Below are 7,480 nucleotides of genomic sequence, written 5' to 3'. Positions count from 1 at the left end.
GCGATCAATCAGTCATGATTAAGTAAGAATGACATCACTGGACACTTTAAAAGGAGGCTGGTTCTTGGTATCATTGTTTCTCTTCAGTTAACCATGGTTATCTCTAAAGAAACACGTGCAGCCATCATTGCACTGCACAATGCAAATGGCCTAACAGGGAAGAGTATCGCAGCTACAAAGATTGCACCTCAGTCAACAATCTATCGCATCATCAAGAACTTCAAGGAGAGAGCTTCCATTGTTGTCAAAAAGGCTCCAGGGCGCCCAAGAAAGACCAGCAAGCGCCAGGACCGTATCTTAAAACTGTTTCAGCTGCGGGATCGGACTACCAGCAGTGCCGAGCTTGCTCAGGAATGGCAGCAGGCTGGTGTGAGTGCTTCTGCACGCACTGTGAGGCGGAGACTCTTTGAGCAAGGGCTGGTTTCAAGGAGGGCAGCAAAGAAGCCACTTCTCTCCAGAAAAAACATCAGGGACCGACTGATATTCTGCAAAAGGTACAGGGAGTGGACTGCTGAGGACTGGGGCAAAGTCATTTTCTCTGATGAATCCCCTTTTCGATTGTTTGGGACATCTGGAAAATAGCTTATTCGGAGAAGAGGTGAGCGCTACCACCAGTCTTGTCTCATGCCAACTGTAAAGCATCCTGAAACCATTCATGTGTGGGGTTGCTTCTCAGCCAAGGGAATCGGCTCACTCACAGTCTTGCCTAAAAACACAGCCATGAATAAAGAATGGTACCAGAATGTCCTCCAAGAGCAACTTCTCCCAACCGTCCAAGAGCAGTTTGGCGCCCAACAATGCCTTTTCCAGCATGATGGAGCACCTTGCCATAAAGCAAAGGTGATAACTAAATGGCTCATGGAACAAAACATAGAGATTTTGGGTCCATGGCCTGGAAACTCCCCAGATCTTAATCCCATTGAGAACTTGTGGTCAATCATCAAGAGACGGGTGGACAAACAAAACCCAACAATTCACATGGCAGTATGATTCTCCAGGTCATTACGAGTTCGAATATACCAAACATGCAAAGGCACATGTTAAATGCAGATGTCAGTGATTGACAGCGGCATTTAACTTATTAACAGCAGCGGGTGACTCTCGGATCCACCATCGGCTGTTAGAGGCACATTACAACTGTTCAGATCAGCTGTCATGTGCAGTGAAAAAGGCGGGCTCAGCGTCTGAGCTTGCATCAAAAGCAGGGAGATGACCTTTAATGTACCGATACGTCAAAGGTCGTGAAAGGGTTAAAGTATGTTTTTCTTTGAAACGTCAAAGTGTTTCAGCGTCAAACATAACTGGCAGAGTCCATATATCCAGTGCCTGATGCATGCTGTTAAATCCACGGGCTGACAGGTTCACTTTAATGACCGCCGTAAAACAGTGTATCAGCTGTTGAGGGGTTAATCTAGGATTTTTTTTTTATAAAGGCACTGAATGTAACTGCTAAGGGTAGAATATGATAGGATGGTTTCTGGTATAACTGTATTAACCACATACTGAAACCATATATATTTATGTTGCCAATATCACAATCCCTCACTATGCAACTATTTAAGAATAGCAGATAAAACTTTCTGTTTTTCACTTGTGCCAGGATAGGGCATAAAATTGACCAGCAGGTGTCAGAAATGTTTCATAAATATGCCATTTGTGAGGAAAGTGACATTTTTATTCACTGGCAGACACAGACAGAAGAGGGCCCCTGTGCAAGAACAATAGATGGACCCTTTGCAGACAATAGCTCATCATAATGCAAAATTCCACCTGCTTCTGATGTGTAAGTGGCCCCCTAAACTCTTGGGCCCCTATGAGGCTGCACAGATTGCACCAATAATATGTCCGCCCATTTTTATTCTAACGTTGATATATGATACAAATTGTCCTACATTAAAGGGTTCATAGATGTCCACCTTCATAGATGGCCAATGTCTGATAATGGATGTACAAATAAGCACATTTACAATTTACTGCTTTTTAAAATTTGAAGTTGTTAATATATTAACACTTTTCTTCTGCTTTCAGCTCATTGCCTAGGAGACCGACCACTGCTGTTGTCTAGTTTATAATAACTGCGAGATTAGGAGATAACAGCACTCTCCTGTCCAGCTTGTAATGAGCTTGTAAGCACTGAGCATGTTCTGCTGTAAAGCAGTGTTGGTCGGTCTCCAAGGCAACGAGCTGCAAACAAAAGTGTTAATATCTCAAAAGGGGCTGAAAATTTCAATTAGCAGTACATTGCAAAATTGCTTGAGTTAGTAAGCACTCCATATATAAAGATGGGAGTCATCCTGTTAGTCAAATTTCACAGACTACCTCTAGTGATTTTACACCTATCCTATATAACCTAGTAGTCATCATACCAGAGGGGTATCTAGGGGGGGGGGCAGCCAGGGCATGTGCCCCGGGTGCAGCCAGCAGGGGGGCGCAGTCGGGCCGCCTAATGCGGCGGTCCGATGTGTCTCCTACGGAGGCTGCGTTCTGCCACCCCCCGGAATGGGAGTCGGCAGTTCTCTGAGCAGGGTGTCAAGCTGACACCCAGCTCAGAGAAGCTGCAGCTGCTGGCTCCCAACGTTGAAGCGCTGACCTCAGGGTCAGAGCGATACCAGCAGCGTGATCAGGTCATGTGATCACGCTACTGATGTCGCTCACCGGCGCTGCAGCTGCAGAGGCGAACATTGGTGGAAAGTGCTCTGTGCTTCAGAGCTCAAGACACCGAAGATGGAATGGAGGTGAAGATTCATTGTGGGGGGTGATTTATGGTATGGATGGGGGGTGATTTACTATGGGGGGGTGATTTATGGTATGGATGGGGGGTGATTTACTATGGGGGGTTGATTTATTGTATGGCTGGGGGGTGATTTACTATAGTGGGAGATTTATTGTATGGCTGGGGGTGATTTACTATGGGGGGGGTGATTTATGGAATGGCTAGGGGGTGATTTACTATGGGGGGTGATTTATGGTATGGCTAGGGGGTTATTTACTATGGGGGTGATTTATGGTAAAGCTAGGGGGTGATTTACTATAGGGGGGTGTTTTATTGTATGGCTAGGGGGTGAATTATGGTATGGCTAGGGGGTGATTTACTATGGGGGTGATTTATGGTATGGCTAGAGGGTGATTTACTATTGGGGGAGATTTATGGTATGGCCTGGGGGTGATTTACTATGGGGGGAGATTTATTATATGGCTGGGAGTGATTTACTATGGGGGGGGTGATTTATGGTATGGCTGGGGGGAGATTTACTATTGGGGGAGATTTATGGTATGGCTGGGGGGAGATTTATTGTATCGCTGGGGAAAATTTACTATAGGGGGAGATTTATTATATTGCTGGGGGAGGTTTATTGTATGGCTGGGGGAAGACTTAGTGTGGGGGTAGATTTATTGCATGGCTGGGGGAGATTTAGTGTGGGGGGAGGGCTGGGGGAGATTTTGTGTGTGGGTGATTGGTGCGGACACAGAATGGAGAGAATGGGTGTGTACGCAATATGGGGAGTGAAGGAGGGGAATGTATACGGACACAGTATGGGGAGCTAGGGTGATGTGATAGAAGACATTATGAGGAGGAGGGGGAAATAATGGGGGGATAAAAGTGCGAGTGGGCACAGGATAGAGACTGAGCAGTGTGTGTGTGTGTGTGTGGGGGGGGGGGGGGGGGCTGGCATGGGGTGACAGTGTAAGGTTACAGCCAGGAGGGGGCAGTATGCCAAGGAGGGGGAGTGTGATGAGGGGTCACAATATAGAGAATGGGCCCTATAGGGAGTACACAGTGTAAGATGACAGTGTGAAGAGCGGGTCCAGTATGGAAAGGAGAGGGTAGTGTCGAGAGCATGTACCATAAGAGGAACAGTGTGGGTCTCATATTTTGGGAAGGTAATATAGCGAGGGGCAATCAGTTATTCAGGGGCTCAGCATAGGTCAGATATTTTTACTCAGTAGCATTATAATAACTCTGCTATCTTTAAGGGCATCGTGTGAGGATGTGCTGCAGAAGACCAGAGAAGATGGAAGTCTGCAGAGACGAGAAAAGTCATCATGGCATCTGGACAAGATGGGAAGAAAGAGAACAACTCCAGAGACAACGTCATCCATAAGGTACCTGGATGTAAATGTTTTTTGTGATACTGACTAATTCTCATATTTTTATTTATGTTAGGAGCGTTAAAGGGGTTGTCCAAGTTTGTGATGAGTCTGCAGTCCTTCTATGTGACTGCAGATCTCTGAATTCTCACAGTGCGCACTGCACACTATCAAGATTCTCTTGTGCCGGCGATTTGTATACTTGCGGTCACATGCTGACTAGACAAGCGTGGCCTCACTCAATGACAATGAATTGAGCAAGGCCGGACACATCTAGTTGGAATGTGGCCAGAAGTGTACAAATCGCATACTTTTGCAAGGTTGAATCCTAAAAGTGTGTAGTGCATGCGCTGTGAGAATTCAGAAGCCTGCAGACACATAGAGAGACTACAGACTTTCATCTCAAACCTGGACGAGCCCTTTAATTATAAAATGAAGCCTTGTAGCCGATCCTAACAGCGTGTAATATCCTCACTGTCAGGATTCAGCTCTGCTTGCAGGTTCCATTAGTCATCACATGGATACCTCACTCATATGTGATTTTCATACTTACGGTCACGTGACAACGAGCTTCTCTGTTTTTCACTGAACATTGAGAGAATTAGGGAGAGCAGCTCGTCAGCACGTGACTAAGTGTGCAAATCGCATATGTGCTTGGGGGGCGCCAAACTGAACTCTTGCCCCCGGTGCCAGAAAGCCTAGATAAACCTCTGCATCATACAACTGACATTTTTTGCTTCTAACCTCAGCTAACTAGGAAATGAAAGCGTGGCGTCTATTTTGGCTCCTCATGTAAAACGCCAAATTCGCTATTCTGTTTTCTTTAGAGCTGAAATTGTATAGATGGTTTATCCTATTAGATGGTGTGATAATACATGGCCGCAATACTAAATGGAGGCACAGTTGTGAGACTGGTCACAACAAGCATGAATATTCCTCCTGTATCCTATTCAAACATGCCGCCATTGTAACTATGGCAACCTCGCCATTATCATTTCCTTCACAAGATGTACAGCCAGGCAATATGCTGTCCGAGGAGAACGGGGGCAGCGATTAGTCTACATGCGGAGCTCAATGTGACCTGCTGTTCACAGAGAGGAGGATGGAGGACTCAGGACCGTCACCCTGAGGTAACTCCTGTGTGATTCAGTGTAAGGACGACGGGGGAGAAGCTACAAGTGAGCGCAGTCCCCTGGAATAACGTCACATTGGAAATGGGCGGGAAAAGGAGAGTCTACTCTGCTGCTGACACAGGGACTGATAACCTCTGACAGGAAAGGACGCGCTCGCAGCCAGGGGCATGACTGGACGTGCAGTAATGTTACATGCCTCCCTGCTATACACAGCCATTACACTAATCTCTGTATACCTAGCTATATAGCACACTGGTTGTAGAGCCTCTCGGACAAGGCAGTCTGTAGTAGGTAGAGAACTCCTGCGAGGACGAGTTTGCCCATATGCATAGAGACAAGTCACAGAGGGAATGGCAGTGTGCGGCTCAGGAGGGAGGTGTATGGCTGATGCTCCATAATCAGGCTTGGAGCTGGACATACAGAGGGTGTGGCAGAGGGAGGGAGGGAGGCAGCCTCTACACATTCCCAGTGTAACTGGTGCTGAGGCTGCTCTCTTCTGTATGTATACTAGGCAGCTGGCGGACAACTCCTGGTTACAGCAGGGAGCCATGAGCAGCATCCAGCCCAGGCACACCTATCTGCCCTGACTTTCCAGGACTGGCATGGGTCACTGGTGAGTGTTGTCTTTCCATTGTTTGCCTGTCCTGATGAAGAGCTGTTTACTGGGATATATAACAATGAGCTGTAGTATGTAGGACTAACTCCGAATCAGCACATTCTCCCAACTTTTGTTATCGCCTGGATCTTACAAATGCAGCACAATAACGCATTGTGGACACTTTAAGAATATTTTATTTTCTAATTATGTATTTATATATGTATCTGATTGCCGTCTATGTTATTATCAGTATGTCGGTTTCAGATCTATTTATCATCTAGCTATCCATTTATATGTTATCTATCTCATATCTATTTTATCTATCTCTACATAATCTATATCATATCTATCTTTATATCATCTATCTATATCACATCTCTTTATATTTCTATATCATCTGTCTATATCATAGTTATCTAGCTCATATCAATTCTATCACATATCTATTTCACATCTATTTTTATCTTTATCATCCATATCATAGCTATCTATATCTATCTATCTTTATATCATCTATCTATAGCATATCTGTATAATATCTATTTATATCTATCTATAGCCATATTATAGCTATCTAGCTCATATCTATCCTGTCAGATATCTATCTATTATCTATCTCATATTTATGTATCTCATATCTATATGTAGATATCTATATCAAATCTATCTATAATCAATCTCGTTTTATCTCTATCAATATATGTATTATCTATCTATTTAATAACTATTATCTATTTATATATCTTTCTATTGTCAGTCTATTATCAGTCTGTCTATTCTCAACATAAAATTACTTCCATTACATTTTTTTAAATGACCATAAGCGGAATTTTGTTTTATTCTTGGTAGGCAGGGTCGTAAATATTAGTGGAAGTGATCTAACCAGCCATCTGCTTGTATGTATATTTTATAAAATGTTCTTCTGTGCCTGTGTGCTTTCACATGTGAACTTTGAATCTCAGGATTTACTTGTCCTGGATGTCCAACGAACGAATGACCTGAAGTGAATTAATAATCGTTTAATCCCTTACCTCAAAATATTTTTACCCTTGAAACCAAAGTTTTCATTGGTGGATTTGAGTCATGCGTGGTGAATATATCACAATGTATTCTCATGATATGTCAGCAGATTCTTTGATGAAAAAACAAACACGTTTTCATTAGAATTAGACTACAGTATTGTTATTGCTGCCTGAGAAAGAAAAGGAGTGTGTAGATGTAGTGAAAATGTACCCTCATGGGTGAGAAGCTTTGTGCGAGCTAAAAGTTAAACAGATGAAGATTAAACAGATTGCAGTCAATAAGTAGCTTACTGATTCTGTGCTCTGCAATCCACGTGAGATCAGAGAGGCTCCAGCACTGAATGTCAAAAATCCACCAATGAATGTATACATATTAATCTAATACTCCCTCTTATGCGCTGTAAAAAGAGATCATTTTCTAGTTATTATTCAGAAAGCAGTACATATATCTACTGTATCTATATTTTGACATTTTATTGTACATAAGTGCAGAGATTTGTGTAATGTACATATCATTGTACTACATTTCTATAGATCAAAGACTATTTGTTCTAATAATATATTTAAATAGAATCTTAAAATATGATTGTACACAAATATTATGACTATATAAGATATATTATCACAAATATTATCAT

At 43.2% G+C, this 7,480-nt stretch overlaps 1 protein-coding gene across 4 annotated transcripts in view; it reads left to right on the top strand.

Moving 5' to 3' along the window:
- The first annotated feature begins 5,073 nt into the window (after positions 1 to 5,073).
- Positions 5,074 to 7,480, top strand: part of SLC24A2 (solute carrier family 24 member 2) — a 443,547-nt gene continuing 441,140 nt past the window's right edge. Inside the window, exon 1 of one of the 4 annotated variants that reach the window (XM_073665915.1) lies at positions 5,074 to 5,219. The gene's annotated coding sequence lies outside the window, so the exon portion shown is untranslated. Of the gene's footprint in view, positions 5,220 to 5,592; positions 5,836 to 7,480 lie in introns of those variants that run through there. The other 3 variants (XM_073665934.1, XM_073665926.1, XM_073665907.1) reach the window with 3 other exon arrangements.

The sequence above is a fragment of the Phyllobates terribilis genome, unplaced genomic scaffold, assembly GCF_046119375.1.
Source record: "Phyllobates terribilis strain yellow unplaced genomic scaffold, ASM4611937v1 Scaffold_1__5_contigs__length_1240528914, whole genome shotgun sequence".
Taxonomy (NCBI): Eukaryota; Metazoa; Chordata; class Amphibia; order Anura; family Dendrobatidae; genus Phyllobates; species Phyllobates terribilis.
The sequence above is the reverse complement of the archived record's forward strand: the minus strand, read 5'-3'. Positions and strand labels throughout refer to the sequence as shown.